The 25220-nt window shown below is 36.2% G+C and overlaps 1 protein-coding gene and 1 non-coding gene across 17 annotated transcripts in view; one reads left to right on the forward strand and one right to left on the reverse strand.

Annotated features, from left to right (window-relative positions):
• Window positions 1–25220, forward strand: part of TRPM3 (transient receptor potential cation channel subfamily M member 3) — a 980420-nt gene that overhangs the window by 597315 nt on the left and 357885 nt on the right. The gene's annotated exons all lie outside the window — the stretch shown is intronic.
• On the reverse strand, window positions 1718–1858 carry LOC118147956 (U4 spliceosomal RNA). Its single transcript, XR_004734663.3, has one exon. It is a non-coding gene; the product is annotated as a U4 spliceosomal RNA (small nuclear RNA).

Genomic DNA, 25220 nt, shown 5'->3' on the forward strand with positions numbered 1-25220 from the left:
CTTTATGCAGGTGCTGGCCTTGGCTTCAGTTCCTTTCACTCATTATCTCCTACAGATAGCACATTATTTCTGTTGTCCAAGCTTCATATTGGTAACAAACTTACCAGCTAAGCAACGGTTTCTCAGAAAGGTTGCATTTGAAACGCCCTTATTCCCAAACGGGTCAGATTCCAGAGACTAGTTCAGCCCAGGTTTTATCAGCAGCTTCTGCTATCTTCAGGCTGCTTTTAAATTTGCAGTAGTAAGGAAACCAGTAAAATTTTCGAAAACATTTACTTTTAAATTGACTGTGAGCTGCTTGGTGAGAATGTAGGTGCCTGCCAAACCAACATAAAGACTTTCATAATGAGTCACTTACTGTAGCACTGGTCAGGATGTCATTCAAGCAAGGGGATCCCAAGAGCTAGGCAACCTCCAGGAATTGGAGTTAGTGCTTTAGTTGGCCTTGAGCTGTTAATTATCTGTTGTTTAAAGACAACTCCCTGTACAACATGAGCCTTGCTATAAATTATCAGTCTGACCCTCCTTGAACTTCACCACAAATGCTGTTAATGGCCAAAGCACTATTACACAACAGTAAAGGGAACTTCTTCTATTAGGTTGGTGCAAAAGTAATTATTTTTGCACCAATTAATATGTTATCAGCTTAATTTAGAAGCCATTGTTTCTTTAATCTCTCAAGTCATTAGCATACTCCCAGTGTTCCCTCTACTATATGTAATCAGTTTCTTCTCCTAGTTGGAGACTTTATCAGTTGTCTAGAAACTTGCCTCTGAGAAAGTAATTTTCTCTTCAAAACTCAGCCTAGACTTTATGAGCTGTTACAACTGTTGGATGTAATAAAAGAACCTCTAAACAGAATTATTGGGAAATAGAGATCTAATTCCACCCCTGATCTTCTCTACCCTTATTCATCTCAGTTTTCACAGTTACCAAAAAGAATGATCCTATGAGTAAGAACATACAATATGTGTCTTTCTGTGCTTGGCTTATTTCACTTAACATAATGTCCTCCAGTTCCACTCACGTTGCTGAAAATGACAGGATTTCATTCTTTTTTATGGCTGGATAATAAAACATTGATCTCATGGAGACAGTGAGTAAAATGGTGGTTACCAGAGGGCTGGGAAGAGGAGCACCAAAGGAGAGATAAAGAGAGGTTGATTAATTGGTACGAAAATACAGTTAGATAGAAGGAATGAGTTCTAGTCTTCATTAGCAGAGCGGGGCAACTACAGTTAACAAGACTTTATTGTATAATTCAAAATATCCAAAAGAGAAAATTTGGAATGCCCCCAACACAAAGAAATGATAAATGTCTGAGGTGAAGAAATCGCAATTATTCTCGTTTGATCATCAGACAGGGTATACGTCTATCAAAATATCACACATGCCCCACAAATATGTACAACTCTTATGTGTCAGTAAGAAAAGATTGGTCATAAGGTCTGCTTAGGCCAAAATGTTCTGTGATCTTAGGCAATTCTTTGCACTGCTCTGACATGTAGAAAACTCTTGTAAACTAGAGGAATTCATTTTAATAAGGCATAAATATCCTGGTTTAAGCATTAGCCCCTGCAAATCTCATCATTATTATTTGTTAGTAGTAATCTTTTAATTAAAATCTGCCTAATTCAATCCAAGAGTGATATACAATGAACACGTTAGGCTTTCTTGTTTTTTTTTTTGGTTTGTTTGTTTGTTTGTTTTTATTCAGTCTCCATAGAGACTGTCAAAAATTGCCAACACTGACTATATTTCAAGTTGTCATGGCAGGGTATTGGGAAAAGTTTTCAATTAGCAATAATTGCGCCTAGGCTAAACCTCATTGGCTATGAGACTGACACTGCGCAATGCTAGGCTTTCATTAATAAATGTTAAAATATCTTAATTTCATAATGAATACCAGTTGTTATTAAATACCTCTATACTTTTCTTTTTGTTGTTATTGAAAGTACTCTATCTGTTCACAAACTGACTAGTCCTTTTTTTTTGTACAATAATTCACACACATTCACTTTTGAATTCTTTTGTCTTGCAGCATCTGATTCTTTATTTTCTGTGGCTGTCTGTACCACATAAAATAAATTGAAGATATGGCATTTATCTGCTTAATGTAATCAATATGTGCAGCTGAAGTCGAAAATTCATCCAGATCCCAATATGTTTTCAAGAGTTGTAGCCCTTTAGTGATTCATTTGGCTAAGTAAGTCTGTAAAATTAACGCACCACTTTACACTAGTCTACGAGGCTATATTGTGTTAGCCTACTATTGACAGGGAGCAGAGCAGATAGAAGACAGAAGTCAACGTCTCCAGAATTTCTGAGCTGTTCTGCCACTGTGTCAACATATCATAAACTTTATAACAACAGCCTGCACAAAAACAAACATATTTTTGTGAATTGTTACTGTTCTGGTTTCTATCTTTTTTTCCTAGGGATTGGACTTCATCTCATGTTTCTTTCTAAAAGTACTCTTAGTGTCTAATGGTCTTTCTTGTGACCCATCAATTATTTATTTTTAGTTCCTTCTTAGACTCTTTAGGGTACCTGTGCTTGGTTTATTTCACTTAACATTTGACCCAAGTATTGCTTTTTATAAGAGAGGACATTTTCCCTATGTGGTGAAATTTCAGTGGAGTCCCGTCTGGCTAATCCTTTCCCCGTTTCCTAAATTAGGGTTATCTAATAGTTTAACAATCTCTAGTCAAACTTGTTATTTTTTTCAGGTGAGTTCTTTATGAGATCAACCTCTGTAGTTTCTGGGTTGTTATGAGGGTGAGTCTGTGGTCTCTTTTTTTGCAAGTTATAAAGATTATAACTTTCTAAGGTCTTTCTCGATCTGTGAAATATATTCTTAGTGCAAGTTCCCCCCAGATAGTTTGTAAATTCATTGAAAATGGTATTTCTAATATAACATGAAGTAGGTATTTGTAGAAAAGAATTCTCCTTGTTCATAAATACTGGGAATTTTCTATAATCCATTTATCTTCTCATAAAACATCGGAGTTATCATAGGTCATCTGTAATTGATTGGTTCATTGTATTAGATGATTCTAATCAAAATATCAGATGTGAGGAAAAGGAAAAATTGGAAACTCAATCCAGATATTAATTATATAGTTTTATTTCAGATAGTGTTGTACAATTATTGTGTCCCTTTAGATTTCAGCAAAGTGTAAGCTATCTTGCAGATAGATATGCCTATTCAGAATGGTCCAAGAGGCCCTACCTAGTAGGGTACAAACTATTTGGGGGGAACTTGCGCTAAGAATATATTTCACAGATAAAGACCTTAGAAAGTTATAATCTTTGCAACTTGCAAAAAAAGAGACCACAGACTCATCCTCATAACAACCCAGAAACTACAGAGGTTGATCTCATAAAGAACACACCTGAAAGAAATTTTCTAGTTGTAAAAAATACTAGGAATTTTTAAGAACCTTCTTATAAGTTAATAATCATTACACATAAAAATAAAATACAAAGCTGTGCACATTTGAGAATTGTGTAAAGAAAAGAAAATGTAGCCCTGGGTCTCTTCAGAGCCCAGATCCATATCTGTCTGGACTGGCATACAAAATTGTCATAATAGCACTAACATTTATGTAGCACTTTGCAAAATGCAAAGTGCCTTCATGTACAATATCACATTTGATGTTCAGTATGCCTGGGACATAGGTGCTATTATGATCTTCTTTGGGCTGATGAAGACATACAGGCTTTTAGAAGATAAGGTACCCAAGCCACGGCACTAGCACTCAATACAGTCAGCATTCAAGCCAGTGTTGTCTGATGGCAAAACTTTGTTCCTGTTTTGTACTCACACCTTAGCAGTAGGGCCCTAGCACTGCAATGGGTCCTGTTAGAATCAGTATGGCACTAAAATGTAAGCTTCTTGAAGACACAGACCCTCAAGAAGGTCTATTTTATGAAGTAGTGTTGCCATGATACTACCAACATTTACATAGAAAACTGTTGAGTGCTGTATGTATTTTGGTAATATTATGGCAATTCTATATGACAGCCCAAATAGATATAGATCTGAGTCCTGGAGAAGCCAAATCTTGCATTTACTTTTCTTCCGAAAATCCTCAACTGCGCATAACCTTGTATTTTATCCTGAAGTTCAGTGTTCTCCTAGTCAATACTGTAATCCCAAGTCCCTACAGCAGTGCCTGGTACATGGTAGGTACTCAAGAAACATTTGTTTAATAGGTAAATGGATGAAAGATGATGACAGTACCACTGGCCTTTGTACCAATGGCGTGGATCTTGATATTTAAATAAATGCAATTGTGTCCATGAGATACAAATGCTGAATGTACCAAACCAGTTTGGTACAGTCCCAGAAAATCCAAGTAATGCCCCATGGTCCCTCAGGCCCAGGTATCCACTCACCTCATAGGCCAGAGCAGACCTCTGCTGGGTCCTAAGCTTGACTTTGCTCCGAGCTGGTAGTGTCCTGAGCAACCCCACTGAAAATGTTTCTTTCCTTTTGTTGTTCATATAGTGTTATTCTATATGTTTATTTCATAGACATATATCCACTGCATTGTGTATAATACCCAACAAACAAAAAACCTTGCATCTTTGTAGCTCAGCAAGGACACATGTTGGTATTAAAATTTTGTGGGATGGCTTCTGGGTACCTTCTCATTCTGCCTGTTACATAGGCTCTCCTCCAATGATGTTCCAGACATTTCCCAAGTTCCTGGACATCCATGACCCAATTTGTCCTCCAATATGTTGCTGTTTCCTATATGTGAAGTAAAACCTTAAGCATATTATAACTTTCAGCATTTTCCAGTAGAAGAAACTTGTGCTTACCTCATCATATTTTTCAGCTTCTTTTAAAATAACTGAGAGGCTTAGAATGTTTTGCATAAGACTTCTTTTGTGTCTTAGGCCTTCTGTGGGAGAAAAGAGAAAGAATCCTTTGATGTAAATCTTTTCTGATGTAATCCTTTTCTAATATTAATCTTATTCACTCTGTGTCAATCTTTAATTACCATTAGTCCTTTAATCTGGCCATGTGTGGGATTTGGGGAGGAGGGTGCTTTGCTTCCACAGTAATGTGACTCTGGTTCCATAATTACAGTTTTCCCTTTTTGGTTAATAAGAGTATAGGGCCCTAATTTTTCCAGGTCTAGGAGGTGTGCTTTCAATCCTGAAGCATCAGGATTATTACTAAAATTATGTAGCATTCCATGAACCATGAGTAGTCACCATGGGACAGTGATGTTTATATTATACTGATATTTCTATTAGTAGTAGCATCATCATAACGTATATTTATTTAGTGTTTTATCATTTATAAAGATATTCATATGCTTTATTCACTTGAACCTAATGAGAGCCCTATAAGGCATATGAGGTCTTTCTTTTTATGTCAAGGAAACTAGGGCTAAGAGCATTTGAGTGAATTGCCCAAGTTTTCTTATGCCAAAGCCAGTTCTCTAACCCAAGCCCCTGCCATGATCCATGTGATTTTACCCAGAAAACCTCTCTAGCATGGTTATGCAGTCCTTCCAATCTGGAAGACCTATGGGAAATAGTTTCATTAGCAAAAGCATTGTTGGTGTCTCAGAAAATATCTGCACCTACATACAATGCTAATAAAAGCAATCCAGTGCAGGAGACTCTGCTTTGGGAAAATATATCATCAATATTGCCTCGTTTTCAGAGTATATTGTAGATAGATAGTGCTTTAGAGTAGATGGTATTTTCTCTTATCTGTGGGTATAATTGATCATGTAGAAATTAAGTGATTTTCCTAGATACATGAAGGTAACAATCAGAACAAGAAATCTGTAATATTTTTTGTTGATCAACTGATTTTCTATTCCACCACATACTATGGTTGTAATAATAAATACTGATTTTAGCCACTTACATCCAAGTATTGATTGAGAATTAGAATAGTCTCTTTATTGAAACTCTTCAGCTATATGCAGAAATATGCTTGTTTAAAACAGGTCTTAACCATCCATGAAGGTGATAGATTCTCGTAAATGCTTGCAGATTGACTAATTTGGTGGGGGTTTTTTTTTTTGAGGTCAAACAGGCAAATATGAAACTTGAATCTAAAGAAGTAGCAATGTATTAATTTGAGACTTTTTTCTCTCCAAAACTAAAAAATGTTAAAATAATTAAACTGAGTTAAACAACATTATTCTTTCAAGATAATACTTTAAAAAATAAAATGTGGCACAGCTGTGAAGATAATTTTGATATTATTTGTAATCTCAAAATTCAGGATCTGACTTCATTTGTTTAAAGGCAAAGAAATGCTGATCTAGAGGAATTACCCTATTTCTATGTATTTCTACCAATTTACAGATGCTTTCTTAGGTTCTGACTCTCATAAAGGCCTCTTTTTCTAAAAGATATTACATACTGTGAACTCATTTCACTTTTAGTACTGTATAATTCACTTGTGGCTAAAAAAAAAGCAAATTATTCCATGAATAATTAATTTCTATATATAGTCTTCCAAAATTTTAAGACACACAATGTTAAAATAACACAGGCAATTCATTCTGAGAATTCAAAGTCCTCTTCAGATAATTGCTTTCCATTTTTCCCTCTTTTTCCTTGTTCCTGCCCCAACCATGGAATTCTAGTTATCATCCAGGTGTTTATCCTGCTGTGGATCTGTAAGTTGGGTGAAGCTTGGTGGTCCATAAGTTTTAAAACAAACTTTCTTATATAATGAAATGAAACTCTGGGATATGGTAAGTGCCTAAGACACAAGGTGAGAAAGGCTTGAGGTCAGGTCTGACTTTGCCAGCCCCAAGGTCTTGGGCAAATCTTCAGAACTATGAGCCTAAATTCTTTAATCTGGAATATGGGGACAAAAATGACAACTTACAGAGTTGTCATTAGTATTAAATGAGATGATACATAAGAAACCTCCTGATGGAGGTGGCTTATGGTACATAATACGTGTTCGTTTTGTGTAACAATGTAAGAGGAGCTGAAGAGATAACTAGTGATCCAATTTTATTCATTTGAAATCTTTACCTTCCAGTACTTCTGTTTAGGATTTTGTTTTTCCAAATTTTGCTATTGCTATTTATTTTTATTGTGTAGTTTGATTATAGAGCTTAAAAAGTCAAATAGTAGCACCTTTCACACAAAAAACAGTCCCTGGCCTACCACTTCTCACCCTACATAGCTGCTTTCACATCCACTTTCAACTCTAAAAGCATCTTTTTCTTGCATTTAACTCTGTTTATGAGCAGCATCTTACAGTTCTGTTTTTTTATTTTGCATGTTCGCTACTTATACTTTGAAAAATGGGATTTAACTGTTTTATTCCCTTTTCCCAGCATATACTTCATCTTTCCCCTTACTCTCAATATAGAGTTAGCAATTATTTTTTCAGTTTTTCAGTATTCAGTATTTTCATTTTCTATGACTATGCAGATTTTCATCACTGCTTGGCCCAATAATAAAATCATTCAGTCTCCTTTTCTGTACAGTGCTTTAGGTTAGTGGTGTGTGTTTGTGTGTGTTGTTTTCCAGCATGCACTCCAGCCTTGAGTGGCTGTTCCCAGCTCTGCTGCAGAGCTGTCTCATCATCTGGCACTTGGCTTTTCCATCCTTCTATGAACTCCCTCTGCCTCTGTCTTGTGTTTGGTTCCCTGGTTTTAGATACCATGTATTTTCCTGTTTATGGAGCGTATGTTTCAATAGCATCCCATGAAAAGGTGCAGCATACGGGGTTAAATTTTGAACTATTTTAAGTACTAAAATTTATTTTGCTCTCAGGCTTGGTTAAAAATATTTTCCTCATGATTTCAAGATTTCCACATTGCATTCTAGATTTCCTTGACTATTGATCTTATTTATAAAACATGGTTTCTTCTGTCTAGATGCCCATAGGAACTTATCTTTGTCTCAGACTTTAAAAATTCTACCATGTTATTCTTTTTTTTGAGACGGAGTTTTGCTCTTGTTACCCAGGCTGGAGAGCAATGGCGTTATCTTGGCTCACCGCAACCTCCGCCTCCTGGGTTCAGGCAATTCTCCTGCCTCAGCCTCCTGAGTAGCTGGGATTACAGGTACGCACCACCGTGCCCAGCTAATTTTTTGTATTTTTAGTAGAGACGGGGTTTCACCATGTTGACCAGGATGGTCTCGATCTCTTGACCTCGTGATCCACCCACCTCAACCTCCCAAAGTGCTGGGATTACAGGCTTGAGCCACCGCGCCCGACCTACAGTGTTATTCTTTGGTGGAGGTCTATCTTCATCTACTCCACTGAGCACTCACAGTGACGCCTTCAATTTGGAAATTTACTGCAATTTGGGAACTTGTTCTTATATCATTTTTTGATAATTCTCTTTTGATGTTCACTGTTCTCTTTTACTGGAAACCTTTATTACTGAGTCTCTAACTTATATTTTTTCCCCTGTTTTCTCTTTGTTCTATTTTCTAGGAGACAGTCTCGCCTTTATCATCCAGTGCTTCTATTTAAGGTTTTGTTTTTCCTGTTGTATCTCTTAACTTTCAATACTCTCCTCTTGTTTTGAAAATGTCCTGTGTTGTTGTCTCTCTTCTTCCATGCTTGGATCTTTTTTAGTTCTATGAGGCTACTGATTATGCTATTTACTATATATATATACTATATAGTATATAGTATACTATGTTAGTATATAGTATATATACTAATTTATAGTATGTATATGCTATATAGAGTAAATAAATATAAATATATACAATATGCTATAAATATATTTTACAGTATGTATACTAATTTTATACTATTTACTATATATGCTAAGTATATACTATATATATACTTTATACTATTTACTATACTTTCTGTGCTGTTTCCTTTGTTTATTTTAATGCTTTTTGTCTTTTAAGATAGAGTCTTTCCCTAACTCCTGATGATCCTTAGCTTTTACTTAAGCCTTTTCTATTCCTTAAGTTTAAGTATAAGCTTGCTCTTATACTTCAGAGTAAGGCGCTAAAATTTGGATTGGGAATTCTTTTGTCTTTAGGTGGGATTTATTGACCAGTGGTCTTTTCTATGGATACCCAATATTTTGTTAGGAGAGCCCTGAAAGTTAAGATCATGAGGTCTGTTTGGTGCTCTGCGATATTTACAAAGAAAAGTCCACCAATGTCCTGCTGGAAGGCGTGTGTTGGGTGAGGTACAGATGGTCAGGGGTTGGAGGAGGATATTCAACCAAACTGACCATAGTTTAGCGGCTGACAGAGGTAAGAAAACAGTCTTGGGCGGGGCACCTCGCCCATCCATGTGTAGACTCTTGACTCGCATTTTTGTTTTCATCCTGGTGCCTCATACTTTCTTTCATCTGTGCCTCTGGATCCAGTCTAACGTTTAACTTCTCAAAAGAATCAGCTTCTAGTCTTCTCCCTGTGTGGGAGAGGAGGGGTTTTCCAGCTATGTGAAGTGAAGGTGGAAATTTGGCTGCTGCTTTTAAAGACTTTCAACCAAATGTCCAACATGGGCTTGGCCTTGCAACTCTACCAATCTTCTAGCCTTAAAAATGCCTTTATTCCTAAGCCTGTCTGAGGTTCAGTGGGGTAAATCAGGTTGCTTCTTGTTGGCTGTGTGACCCCTTCCAGTCCCTGAGCTTTCAACATTCTCTACTTGGCAATGTTAATTACCACACATTCATTCATGTTGAAACTTCCAAAAATTTTGTTGACATCTGTTACGTATTCCTACCTCCTTCTCCATACGCTTGTCATTGTAGGTTATACCTTTTTATTGTTATGCCTTTCCTTTCATTTTTTGAGAATACTTGAGAGAAATCAAGATAAAGCATATGTGTAATCTTCCAGGTTTGATCAGAAACGCTCTTGAATCAGCCTCCTTCCCATTCTAAAAACATGACTACCTCTTAACTTAGGCAAAGGTCAGCTTGAGGGGAACCACATCTCCTTCTTCTTCTCATCCTAGGCCCAGGATTCAAGTAGGCGCCTCTGCTGAGCCAAAGTAGGTAGACAGTACTAGTGAACTATTACTGGCTAAGGAAGAGGACATGATACAACCATTCTTTCAGTCACCACTGAAATTTTTGCAAATGGTATGCAATGTGCATTAACAGTGGAGGTAACACAATAGGCAAAAGTTTACAACAAAACCCATACTTTTCAATGGCAAACTAAATTCAAGAGTAAAATCCCTCCAATAAGAAAGAGATGAGCTTTTTTGGGAAAAGGCTTGGAGAATACATATCTGGTAATTTCTAACTTTAGCTTAATTATCCAGAAAATTTTACTTCTAATATCGGAACACACACACAGACACAACACACACACACCCAGAATAAAAGCAAGAGCAAAAAATACTCCTAACTCACATTAATCCAATAAGAAATCAAAAAGTGAATACATTGCCATAAAAATTCATATTTTCATGGACCTACTATGTGCTGAGTGGTTAGAATGGTTTATAGCAAAGACTGAAGCTAACCCTCCTTTAGTCATATAAAGCATCATCATTGTAGCTACTTGAGGATAGCCAAATCTAGTTAGTACGCCTTCTTGGTTCTATGGAGCATGCTACAATCTGTGCCAGATGCAATTAAAGAATGGTTCAAATGGCAATCTGTAGAGCTTTGAAGATATCCGTGGGAAATAGGCTGCTTGGCTGTTCATTACCACTGTAATAGATTAGAAGTGACATTGGTTTAAAATAAAAACAACAACTCATCATTCTGGTCCAGTTGACCAATTAGGGCATTCACACTTGTCATACTGCAGTTGCACAATTGTTGACATTATTTTTCATCATATGATGGCTATGGGAAAGATACACAGTACTTTATAGATTATATCTCTGCTTCTGCCCAAATTAAAGTCTTCGTGCTTATGAGAGTGTGTGTTTATGTACATAGATGAAAAGGAGCAAGCCATTTTCTGGTGGTAAAGAAGTGAGATCATACTTGACAAACAGATGTTGAAACCCACAAGTTATGCAGATACTAAGAAAATAGATTTGTATGGGCTGTCTCATTCCTTCAACTGTAACATAAAGAAGAATCATAACTACTGGAATAAGAAATTTATACTTGCCTGCCAGAAGTCTCTTCTTATCATTCCAGATATTCAGGAAAACTCTCCTGAAGTACTACATAAAAAGGCATCATGTTGGCATAAATATAACATACAATTTTATATTAAATTTGCATTACATGTTCTTTCCAATAAGCTCTTAAAATGGAGAAGAAATTATTTTTATATTTATATTCTGCATATTATTTCTAAGTTTGAATAACACTTTATATGAGTAATGACAGAGTGAGGATTCATTTTGTCAGTGAACAGTTAATTAGCTCTGAAGTTGTATTCAGAACTTAAGTAAATATTACTTAATTTTCTTTTTGTAACTTCAACATTGAAGTTAGGAAGGAGACTACATGTTGACAGGACAGAATTTGAACTTAATACAACCTAAACTAAATCGCTGGAACACAAATCCTGAGCCCTCTTTCTTTCTGAGCAGTAGCCCAATCTGCTAGACACAGGTGACCTGTGTAGAGAAATCCAAGTGTTGTAGGAGTTAGATTGTGTATATTGGTAAACTCTAGGCAGAATCCTATTACAGATTTTAATGTAGAAGAATGACCTTCCTTTTAACTCAACATATGTTTTGATTTTATTTCCTGTCAATTGTCAGTTATAAGTGTTGACTCACCAGAACCAGTGGCTCATCTCTATAATCCTAACACTTTGGGAGGCCAAGGCAGGTGGATCACCTGAGGTCAGGAGTTCGAGACCAGCCTGGCCAACATGGTGAAACCCCATTCTACTAAAATTACAAAAATTAGCCAGGTATAGTGGCTCATGCCTGTAATCCCAGCTACTCAGGAGGCTGAGGCAGTAGAATCACTTGAACCCAGGAGGTGGTGTTTGCAATGAACCAAGATCACGCCATTGCACTCTAGCCTAGGTGACAAGAGCAAAACTCCATCTCAAAAAAAGAAAAAAGTATTGTCTCATTATAAATTTTAAAAAGACACTGTCAAAGGATCTCCCATCTCAGCTATATTTCTCCCACCTCAGCAATATTTCACCCTCAAACCCTTGACCCCATCTCTTTTTTCTGAGTTCAGGGCAGCAGAGGTGGTAGAAGTAAGCACTGTAGACCCAGGGTTAAGATTAGAAGGTTCGGATGCATTTATTACAAAATATAAAATAAGGACAGAAGAGACTGAGAGGAAATGGAGACAAGATAATTATTTTAAATCACTGCTATTGTTTAGGCAATAATAGAGCAACTCCTAAAACCTAAAACTCTTTGGGAGTTCCCATTGTAACAGTTCCACCATCCATGGTCACACATAAGACCTACCGAATCAGTGCTTTTCAAAGATGATTTGAGGGTTAATTTATATCTATTAAAAGAAAGGAAAACACTAAAGCAGACATGGCTCATATGTTTGTTTGGAAAGTGGCTTTGTTTAATTTGGCCACTTATTAATAATTGAGTCACTTGTTCTTTCAGATTTAACTTAAATCTGTCTAAGGACTTAATGTACAATGCAAATGCAATTTTCTAAAATGCTGATGGTTAACATCCTGGCTGTAAGTGTCATGCCGTAAGTCTATAACATTCACATTTAATTTTATTGTCATTATTTTTGGTGAGTAAGTTACAATATATAAATTGAAAAATTTTACTTTCTGTGGTATATTTTAAATGACAAGAGTCCAAATTTTGTTCTTGTATTATTAAGGGCAATTTGTGCTGTTTCTATGCTAAGCACCAGAGACTTGGGCAGAAATAAGGTCTGGTCCTTATCTACAAGGGTGAAAGAGATACGGAAAAAAATTGGTTGCAAAACAAGTTTGAATATGCCATAGACAGAAGCAGAAGTAAACGTATAGTACACAAAGAAGGAGATAATTAGAAAACTCAAGAAAAACTGGAGAAAATGGATTTTGAGCTCAGCTTTGGAGGTTAACTAAGGTTTTCCGGTAAAGGAAGCAAGAAAGGAAGAAGGCTGAAACTCTGAGAAAAAGCAGAAGCAAGTACAAAAGTGTGAATACCAGGGCTGGTTGGAGAAATGACCTAGTTTGGTAAAGAGTAAGGGTCATTGAGAAGTTTAATAATAGACAAGCCAGAAAATGCAATTTGGGGCAAATCACATAGATATTTGAATGCTATGGTAAAACATTCAGACACTGGAGGAAGAGACTAACTCATTCTTCCCTAAGGTTGAGGAACAGTGGTTTTCAGCCAGGGAAAAAAATTTGCCCCAAGGGACATTTGGCAAAGACTGGAGATAATTTTGGCTGCCACAACTGGAGGTGAGCTACTGGTATCTGGTGAATACTGGCCACAGATGTTGCTAAACGTTCTACAAGGCACAAGACAGTGCCCACAACAAGGAATTATTCAACAGTCAGTAGTACCCATTGTCAATAATACCGAGGTTGAGAAATCCTGCTTTAAGAGGATACTTCTTATGGCACTGTCAAGGATGGGGAGCGAGGATTGGGGGCACAGAGTGTTAGCCTGTTTAAAAAGTAGTTAGTGCTGGATTGAGATGAAGAGGACCTCAACTGAGGCAGCAGCAGGGGCTTGGGCATGTTGCAAGTAGACCTCAGTAGGCCAACCATGAGAAACTCTGATGAAGAGGAAATGCTAGCAGTGTCATTCAGAAAGCAGTTCATGGAATTATCTGTGATTGTTATTTACAACTTGAGAATCAGGAGACTCACCTTCACCTACAGATTCAGAATCTGTGAGCAAGGGACCAGAGTGGGCATTTTTTACAATCTCCTGGGATGATTTTTAGCAGGAGTTTTGCCTGAAGTCATTGACTCCTCAAATTATTTTCTAATACATTGGGATGCTTATAATTATCTCCAGGATTATCATAATTTATGTTTAATCACTTAAATTAGAAGGAGACATGTTTGGAGTTATTTATATAACATGCGAAGTTGCTCTTGTAATAAGAAGCACCTTTGCCACATGCCACATGCCACACACACACTCACGCACACTCTGTCCCATGCTGGGGCCATTGCCAGTTCTGCCCCCACTTCCCTGGTCAGCACATTCTCAGAAGAATGGTTAATTTAGTTCTGCATGCTTTCACCAGGTCACTGCATCCCAAAGTGAAATCAGACATTTGCCTTACAGATGCCAATATGTTATCCAAGTTCTCTGGGCAGTAGTTAGAATTGGAGGTCATATTTATTTTCTTCTTTTTGTGTAACTATTTCCCAAAGGCCCTCGGTGAATTAGCACAACTTTTGTAATGCAGAAAGAACATACAAAAATAAGTTGTAAAGAAACAACTTGAAGAGTTTGCCTTTGGATGCTGTCCCTGGAAGGGACTATTATAAACCACACCCTAACATAAGACTACCTAGGAATCTCTTCATTATGCATCATATATAGAAAACAACTAGCCAAATGCTGAAAATCAAATTCCCTTTGATGAACCACATTAAGAAAAACCTTGGGACATCAAGACCCACACACGTCAGAGCTAAAACTGCAATCATTTCCAAATGCAAAGTAACTCCTAGGATCTTGCCTCTGATACACACAGAATGTTTCAGCCTCTGTACTTGTCCTGGAAATTCAGTCCCTTTCCAAAGATAAAAATACTCTACCTTAGAAGCCAGCAGGCCTTGCCTTCTGCATGAAAGAGTGAGTGTAATGTGATTGTATCTGAGTAAGAAGTCCTTGCTTTATTACTGGCTTTGCCAGTTGCTAGTGGTGTGAACTTGAGCCAGTCTCATCGCCTCTCAATGTCAGCTTCTTCTACCATAGGGCTCAGGTAAAGCAAAAGACGTGCTGAATCTGTGAGTTGTGAAGAAGTGAATTTTCTGGTATCTGTGGCTCATAGGAATCTACCATTACCTTTTTGACTATGCAATGAAAATCACCAAAGTCACTTCAGAGGAGGAGAGAAATTAATGTGGACCTAGAAACTGACTAGAATTGGAATGGGAAAAGCATCAGAGGCCAGTTTCTCAAGCTCTCTGTCTCTCATAGGCTACTCGTCTTCTGTCTCATATACAGCATTTCTGTTTCTAACTGCACAATCACTACAGAGTACTCAAAATGCATGTAATCTCCTCTCTCAGTTTCTGCTAACACATGTGTTGTTGCCTATTTGGAACTTTCTTTACCTCAGGACTTCTCTGCATTAATTTCCCATGCCTCCTCTAAGTTTCTAACTTCCAATTTCAGCAAAGGGATTATAACTGGTTAGTTTCTCTTTGGGGGAAATGCATAAATCAAAAGTAGTGACCACTGGTGAATTTTTTGCTCCTGAGTCTCACTACCACTGGTCCATTGGTCTATTCAGCTATGACCATGGGGATGAATGTGGAAGTGATATTGTCGTAGAAATGACCGCGTGTGGTCAGAGAGGTACTGATGGTGATCTCCAGGAAGTACGTTGGTTTGAGAACTTCCCTGTAACTCTTGGATTTAGTACTCTTACATATATATCATTTTGAAGTTTGTTACTATCCCGTTATTATTATGTTATAGGAACCACATATGTTCAGAATATTGTTTTTGGAAATGAGTCCATGGTTTCAATTGTACCCAGTCACGAATAAAGTCACCACTCACTAAAATGAAGGAGTCAACCTTCATTATCCTTTGTTCTTCATGGTATTATGAAGTCATCGAGAATAGCTGCCATGACCTGCAACCAAGCACCCTTGCAAAGTCACTTGGTAGAATCTTTAAAGGTACACTACCTCAACAATGCAGAGTAGACCTCATATGATCAACAGCATAAAGGAGGGAGTGAGCTACTTTATGCTCTGGCTAAGAATAACTTCCAGGAACTTGAAAACATGATGCTAATGTTATTTTTAGAGCATACTTTATGATTATTTAAGATAATTCATTCATCTTTTTTCAGGAAGGCAATGTTTTCTAGAATACTCAAAATTTCTTGCTAAGTGTGAAGTTTCAGTGTCATTCTGAATAAAATAAAGTACCTGAATAGCCACTTGAAAAATACAAAAACTGCACCTGCAGTTTAATGGATATTCTAACATCCAGGAATGGAAAAGAAAGACGACCAAAATCTACTTTAGAAATTTATTTACAGCCATTCCAAACAGCTTTGGCATTTCCTCTTAAGAGATATGATTTATGTCCACACATGCCAGTGTAGCATTTTCTGCCATCTGATTTGTAACTCTGTAGAAATATGGCAGACCTAGGAGTCCCAGAAGGATAAAGACTCTTTTGCAATGATACCATAGGCGTGTAACAAAATGAGGACCTGGTCATACCAGAGACTAAGGTAATGTGTTTAGTAGACTAACTTGGGCTGAGCACTCTTTGTGGCCAAGGATTTATGAGATAATAAATAATTTTACTCATTGATACAATCCCTTTAATGAGTTGACTCTTAGTTTTTTGAGTGACACAGCTGCTTTATGCTCTGGCTAAGGATAACTTCCTAGAGCTTGAAAACTTGGTGATATTGTTATTTTCAATACATACTTTATGATTGTTTAAGATAATTCATTCCTCTGTTAAGCACACATATTGAGTACCTCTATATACCAGATACTTAGGAATCAGAGGAGACACAGTCCCTACCCTCAATGTAGTTAGAATGTGGCCAAGGGAATAGAGAGATAATTTCAGGAAACAACAGAAAAGTTGGTGGGTTTGGTGTCACTTGAGAGCGATGGGGAAAACTCTAAAGGCAGTACTGTAAATGAAACTGCAGAAATGCAGAAATGGCCAAAAGCACCATTGCAAGCAATGTCACCTTTTGTTAGCCCACAGAGGAGATGTAATTATTCTGCTAAGTCTTCATTTGCTATTTGAGAGCAACAAATTAAACCCCACTAATCTACCTCACTCTATGGTACTTACCAAACTTAAGAGGCTTCAATTATCAGCAGCTTAATAAACTTACTAATCTGCATTGAATGAAATCCTTTGCAAAATCACATTGAAACAATGCGTTAAGTCATAATCAGCCTGCCTGGTACCTACAGCCTGCTGTGGCTGAGCCCCAGAATGCACCGTGTAATCAAATTCCATGTTACTTAAATCTTGGAAAATTCCTAATAGGTTTTTTGTATGGGAGTGGGGGTGGGGTGGTCACATTAATTCATATCGTGCATTTGTAATCCAAAGAAAATTGACATTTAGGTGTAAGTCAAGCAAGAATGTAATTTATAACTGCTTAAATTCAGCTGCCTCTCTAGTATGACAAAAAGAAAGCTCAAAAAAGAAAGCTGACAAAGTCCTCATATGATACTCATAAGGAATCCAGGGTTAGATGTGATTATATGAATGTATCAAATTATCACATGTACCCTGAAAATGTGTACATCTAATATGTATCAATACAAAAATGTTTAACAAACAAAAACTTGTAAGTCATTTAAAAAAAAGAATCCAGGATTATTATTGTGTTTATCAATGCTGACCATAGTCCCTTGTGAAGTAACAAGAGATAGAAATAGTCTTTGTTTGCGAAAGGAGAAACTGAGGCAATGGAAAAATCTGTCCCAGTCACGGTTGGGAACACAAGCAGACTACCACTTCATTTCTCTGTTACTTCTAAATAGGCCAGGTAGGAGGGGACTGTAAGAACAGAATCACTAATTGAGTGGCTTAGGCTTCATATAAGGAGCCTCCAAGTTACTTGTATTGATATCTGATGCAAAAGCTCAAGCTGATAGTAACGTTGCCATGAGGAAGTTATCAGTGAGGTCTTACATGTCAGATAATGAGCAGAACAGTACAGATGTGCATCTAAGAATACAAAAAGAGGCATAAAATTAAGCTAAACAAAGCATTTCAGGATTTTGTCCTCAAATTTACAGACTAAGTAATCATTTAAACCTGCCCAAGGTGCATGCAACTGTACATGCAGGCAAATACCAACTAAAATCCACCTGTTTAGGATCCTGTGGGCAAAATTTTATTTTTTTAACATAGAAAATGCAGAATTTTCTATTTGGATAAGACAAAAGCTGCCAAGGATCATCATTTAAAAACTACCCAGGAAATGAAAGTCTGAACTTTTCCATTATTGTGAATAATGCTGACTAAATTTATTTTTCAGGTAGTCTGAATCTGCCTTTATTTTCTAAGGCTTAAAATATCTTGAGCAAAGGGGAGTTATAACATGTGATCTAAATTCAGTGGGAAAACATAATTGATGGGCAATTATACTATTTAACAAATGGCTGAATTTAAATAATTATATCTACTGACATTAAGAAAAAATATTGTGTACCCCCAAAATAGCATTTGACAATCCAAAGCTTTCCTAAGATTTTTTTTTCATGGATCACGAAATATTAATTCAAAGGCATAGACATTCAAGAATGATGGTGTGTACCCCTTTATCCTTCAAATGAGCTATTGGGCTATAATGCCAACAGAAGGCAGGGTGGAGATTTAATACATAATTTCTCTTTTTTCAGTGTTTTCCAGCATACAATCTGTAATGTAAAATTGGTGAATGCAACACTAGGAGTATGTCTACCAGATCTAACAGAAAAACCACATGCATGTGTGTGTGTCTTTGTGTGTGCACACACAGATGCAGCATGAATTGCACATGTGATTCAGTATAATCACTCAGTTAATTCAATGGCAATGCTTTAAGAGAGTAATAGTTACATTTGTCCTAGTATTTTAAGGATGAATGGTTCCACTTATGCAATCATGCTAGGAAAGTAAAAGAGCAAGGTGTTCCATTAACAAACATCTGAAAGAATGTTTCATCTACAGTCAACTACTCTATTTTCTTGATAACTGTATAGTATCATCTATTATTTTAACAGATGTTTATTAAAGTTCTACCAGATGCCAGGCACTAGGGGTAAGGAAGGAGTTGAAATGATAAGTAGATATGGTCTGGTCCCTGCCCTAAACAAGCTTAGAGAAGATCATGAGAATATAGGATAACTGCACACTATTAGGATACAGAGTGTTAACGGGCAGGCGAAAGAACAAAGTACTTGGAAGTTTATTGTAAAAATTTAGGAGAAAGAGAAAGGAAATTTTAAATCTTAAAAGTAGAAAGTATGAGAACAGGTAATTAATTTGCAACCACCTCTCTGAAGTTATGGAAATAGGGAAGGACAAAAATTTGGTTAAATGAAATGCAACAATAATCATTTAAGTGCTTACTCTGTGCTCAGAGCACTAACTCCGTGCCAGTCCCAGCTCATATTCCTCTCCTGGCCAAAACTGACTGTTCTTTCTCCACATCCCTGGCATGTGTATTTACTTCTCTCTGTCACTGAAGTTATTCTCTGTCCCTGTGTTTTGCTTTCAAGCTGTGTGATGCTGAACCAGCAGCGTAGCCTCCATCGTCTCAGTGTCATCTCCAAAACGAGCTTAAGAAAAGCACTTCAGAGGTGTGTGATGAGGTCCAAATTAGTTAATATATGCAAATAATTAGACCAATGTATGGCATATTGCAATAGCTATGAAACTGTTATTGTTGCTATTATGAAACGTTATCGTAGTCTTTACTGCCTCTGATTGATTTTCCTCCAGCAGGGTGTTTTCCCAACTTAGATGTTGGGAATCTTACTAACATGCAGGTGCAGATCCAGTAGGTCTTGGGGTGAGAGGGGCGGGGAGCTATGAATCTGCATTTCTAACAAGTTCCCAGATGCTGCTGATGCTTCTGGACCATGCACTGCACACTGACTGATTAGCACCTTGTGGTTCATAATTTGGTGCTGGCCCACAAACTGGTTGTGAATTATAAGATTATAAAAATTGAGAATAAGCATTTAGAAACTTATATGGCAATTTGCTGTTGCCACAAAATCCATGTCCATAATCGATTTTATTGGCATGTTGTAAAATTATTAGTTTTTAATGTAATGGGTTGAAATTTTCTTTTAAAAGACTCTTCACCGCTAATCATTTAAGAAGCATTGTTCTAGAACACAGCATAAACCTGAAAACCGCTTCATAAAGCTTTGTACCTCCTCAGAAACTAAAAGAGCTTTGCCCAGGTCAGTGTTCAGTAGATATTTTTGAATGTGTGAGTGAATCAATTAAAAAATAAGCAAGTACAGCTCTGATGGCTCGTTTTCAAAATCTCCATGTAATGACTAAAGCTGGAGCTCCAGATAGCATCAACTTTAATGAAGTACAATTAACTCTACAGCTAAGCTTCTGTTTGCCTTTAATCTGAAAGATAGTTTAAAGACTTCTGCATTCGAACTTTAAGCAAAGTGAAGAGTTTTCTCTATCTGATTCTCCCCTGTGAGATATTAGATTTGGGCATTTGTAAAAATGCATGCCCACTTTCATAACAATTCACTTTCAAATCATTAAAATTGGGATCAACAGTGGAATAAGAGACATACATACAAGTATGTGATAAGAAATATATACACTGTGGCCTCAAGTTAGTATTTAACAGTAATGTGGCACCCAAAAAAGGAAAGTGGAAAAAATAATTGTTCGAACAAAGGGATCATATTATTTTTTGGGACCCAACAAGTACTATAGTATATTACATGCCCTCACAAGTGGTGACAGTTTTAATAAATAGTCACAAATAATGTTATAATAAAAATAGCATCAGAGCCAGGAATTTCATGGGAGAGAGACAGACAGAGAGAAAGAGTGAGTATGTGTGTATTATGATTTTCCTTTTGCTCTTATGTCACCAACAGAAAACAAGGATTCATTTACCAGAAAGAAGTTAGTTTTCTACTAAATATTAGAGAAGGGACCTAAGATCTCTTGCAAACTTGGGGTTTAAGTGGATAAGTGAACTAGAATACTTGATTTCCACTCCATGATTCTCCAGTGATTAACGAGTTTATAATTACCTTACATCCAACATAATATCACACTTACCCCTCATGTCCCAAATAGCAATCTTAGAATAAATTACATTATCAAATAAAACAATCTATGGGGAGTTTCAGTTCCCTGGAGCAACATAATTCTGAGATTGCTGCTTATAAAAATTTTCATTTGAAATATCAAATTTCCAGTGATCTCTTCCCCAACTCCCAACCCAGGTTATGAATATTTGTGTCCCTTTAAAGAAGCAATAATTGGATTAAAGACTAACTTATAACATGATATTTTTACCCTTCTATGTTTTTATTTGTAACTGTTGAGGGTCTAAAAGAAGGTTGATATGGCTGGAGGTAGTGAGTCGAGTTGACTTAGCATAGACACGGTTTGGAGAAGTGAGCTAGGATGTGACATGTAAGGCCTGTGAGATCCAATAATGAACGTGGACTCTATTCTGAAGGCAATATAAAATCATTGAGTGACTATGAGGTGTGGAAGATGGAATGCCATGAGCTAATTCATCATTTTAAAAGACCTCTAGTAAAACTATTCGGTATGATATGGTAACGATGGATACCTGACATTATGCGTTTGGTAAAACCCATGGAACTGTACAACACAAAGACTGAGCCTTAATGTAAAGTACAAATTTTAGTTAATAATAATGTATCAATTTCCCAGTTACAAGGAAGATACTATATAAAAGCCAGATGTTAAAGAATAAGTGAAATTATGGAGACAGGTGGAAGGAGGGAGGATATGACTCTGTACTTCTCAATTTTTTTGTAAACCTAAAACGGCTCTAAAAAAATGAAGTCTACTAATTAAAGGGGAAAAAACAGTAACTTGTTGCTTGGTAAGGAATGGGTTGTGGGGAAAAATTAGAAAGCCAGCCCAGTATTCTTTTTAAAATTAACACAGCTTGTCTCAGAAGAATCTTGTTATCAGAAATTCATTTTGGCAACAAATATTCAGAGATTAGAACTCTACAAGAGTGTAAGGGTGAGATGGTAGGAAAGCAGAGAGGAAAAAAAAGTCATGCATGTTTCCATCCAATGGAACACAAATTGGAAACTAAATCTATATGTTTGTGCTATCTTTGAAAATTATTTTTATAATGTCTACCAGAGACTCACTTTATTTTTTAAAATTTTAATTATTTAATTTTTATGATTTTTTAAATTGACATAATAATCATATATATTTATGGGCTACATAGCAACTTGGGATACATAAAATGTATACTGATCCTACTAAAATTCTTTATACCTACTTTTGAAATGTGATTCTATCTATATGCATTAAATGTAAATTAATATATTTAGAGAAAGTTTATACATATGTCTATATATACGAATTTGTGTGTATATGTATATATATTAGTATCTTCTAGGGTGTAAAATATTCCAAAGAGATTTACTATGAACACCCTAAAGTAAGAATAAATCAGTAAGATACATGCTTTGGTAGTGAGTCATAAGGAAAGACATTAATATTTTGAAGTTACGCCTAATAACCCGGAACAACCTTAAAATGGTCACATTAGAACAATATAACCAGAGGCTAAATTTATGCAGATGGATTTTTCTACCTACCCATCTACTAACTTGACAGAGAAGGATGCCTATCAGACAGAAATACACTTATGCTGCATTAACTTAATACCTAATATTTTTTCATTTCCAGAGAGTAATAGAAATAACATTGCATTGATATTGCTGGATCTGTCTGCTTATAAGTTGCTTCTGAAGACACAAATGGAATTGATTTGTTTTCAGTTTCTCTAGTTAAATAATTCTTGTTTGTTAGGTTAAAAAAAAAGTCCTTATAAATCATAGGCAGTATCTGTATATTCTGACCTGAATGATTGTCAAGATTTGATTTATCATTTAGTAGGAGATGAGGCAAAAGAATACCAAGTTCTACTCTTGGAAATTCTCTCAATGGCAAAGTTATTTATTAATTGTAACAACATCTTAATAATATTTTAAGTCTAGTTGAAATCAAATTAAAATTTTACACATGTGCCAAATTTTTCAACCAGGGTGATTCTTAAGGATGATTGGAGTCTGGTGAGAATAATTTCAGAAATTATTTATTAATAATTACTTAACACAAAATCTCTTTGTGTACTTTGTGCTAAGTAAGCACAAAACCATATGCTCTGCTACATTTTTGTTTGTTTACTCAAATAATTCCGTGAATTCATAAAAATTAAAATTTAGAGAGATCTCTTATTTTCAAAAAAGCCTCTATAACTACTTTGTACACATTAATGAGGGACTAACAATAAAGCAGATTCCCAGAATCCTAACTCTAGGAACTGGAGCTGACCTTGAGGATCACCAAGATTAAGTCACTCCTCCAAGGTCGTATGTCTAGTCATAAACAAGTCATGGCTAGGTTGCATATCTTGAGACTCCTAATCAGTCATGTGTCCCCCATGCTCTGCCTTATTATTTCTTTGAATGGATAAAGAAACTAGGGATTTCAGAAATAAGCTCCAACAGCCAAATTTAAGTCTGTACTTTGTAAGAATAAATCATTTGACCTTAGAATTGGAATCATCCATTGAATAAAATAAATCAGTATGTCTACCTAGAACACTTTATTTAGAAATGATAATGAAAATAAAAATGACAAAAATAAAAATGGTGTGTGTATATAATATATATGTATACATACATATAGATAGAGAAAAAGAGAGAGAGAGAAACTGATTTTTTTTTTTTAGTAGTTAATTCTTACCTGACAACTCTACTGCAAATGCTCTTGCAACTTTGCAACTATTTTTTCATTCTCACCTCTGGTCTGCCTCTTCATTCTTCCAGAGCCAAAGAGATAAACAAAATTGAAATCAGCTTGTGAATCTATGATATTATTTGTCACATAAATTCCACATTTCTACCTAACATAAAATGTTCCAATTTTGTGACTCAGCACATTTCTTTGGCTTCTAACAAAATCAGAAGGTTTCAGGAATGATTTGTGAAAGCTAAACAGAATTAAGGACTTAAATCATGACATTATGTTGCTGCAACTCTGCATTTACTTAACAGAAGACAAGGTCACAGCTCCCACCAGTGTAGCCTCCTTGAATATAGAAATCCTTCCCATTCACCCTATGCACTAACATTATTATCACAGTTAGATTGTTTTCTAACAACTGATCCAGATCTGTTGTTTTAAAGTTTCAGGCCCTTGAGGAGTATATCAAACCTCAATCTCAGTATGTTTCCTCCTGCTTCAGTTAAAATTTATCCTACTTTTTAAAAGATGTACACTAGCCTTATAGAGCTGGCACTTCTGTAGTTACGGTTTTGGCTGACAAAAGCAGTAAAGCCTCTAAGTGTATCTGCATGGCTTTTAAGTTTTTAAGACATTGTGTGGAAGCTGCAGGTATTGAAACACATGGTTAATCCTTGACCATAAATAGGATACTTTTAAAATAGGGGCCTACATCCTCATTTCAGTTTTTCATCATTGTCTTTTAAGGTTGATGAAGTATATATATTTTTGTTAAGATCAGAATGATTAAAATGTACTTATTCTACCACAATGAAGGAAAACATCATTCACCATCCCTAAAATCAGTCCAAGAGTATAAGGGATTTGGGACTCTATACTAAATGTCTGAAGGCTTTGGGCATATCAAGCTAAGCCTATGGCTGACATAGAATTTTGGCATGATGCTTAACCTCTATAAGCCCCAAGCCCCAGGGTTTTTTTTTGGTTGTTGTTTGTTTTTTTTCTTAGACAGAGTCTTGCTCTGTTGCCAGGCTGCAGTGCAGTGGTGCGACCTCGGCTCACTGCAACCTCTACCCCCTGGATTCACACGATTCTCCTGCCTCAGCCTCCCGAGTAGCTGAGACTACAGGCGTGCACCACCACACCCAGCTAATTTTTTTGTATTTTTAGTAGAGATGGGGTTTCATCATGTTGACCAGGATGGTCTCAATCTCCTGACCTCATGATCCACCCACCTCGGCCTCCCAAAGTGCTAACCCCAGTTTTTTATTTGTATCCTGGAATTTTATAATATCTGCCATACAATGTTATTAAGATTTCATGAAATTCTATATGCCATAGCATTTTGGGAACTGCAGAACAATTTATAAATATGATTTATTATTGCCAAAATATGATTTTATGTTGCCATTATGAGGTGGTTAATAATAAATCATAATGATGAAACAAATTTCCAAAGAAACAGAAGTATATTTTAAAATTATTTATAAAAATGACTGTATAGAATGACATGCTACATAAACATTTTGAATATATTTAAGTATGATTTACACAGCATGACCTATTAACAAAAGATGAGTTTAATTTATCATTGTAATCATAGTTCATTGAATCTTTTCCCAATCAGATGATAAAAACATAACCTAACCTCACTTTATGTTAAGGTGTATGTGATTTCAGTTTA

The sequence above is a fragment of the Callithrix jacchus genome, chromosome 1 (genome assembly GCF_049354715.1).
Source record: "Callithrix jacchus isolate 240 chromosome 1, calJac240_pri, whole genome shotgun sequence".
Classification (NCBI taxonomy): Eukaryota; Metazoa; Chordata; class Mammalia; order Primates; family Cebidae; genus Callithrix; species Callithrix jacchus.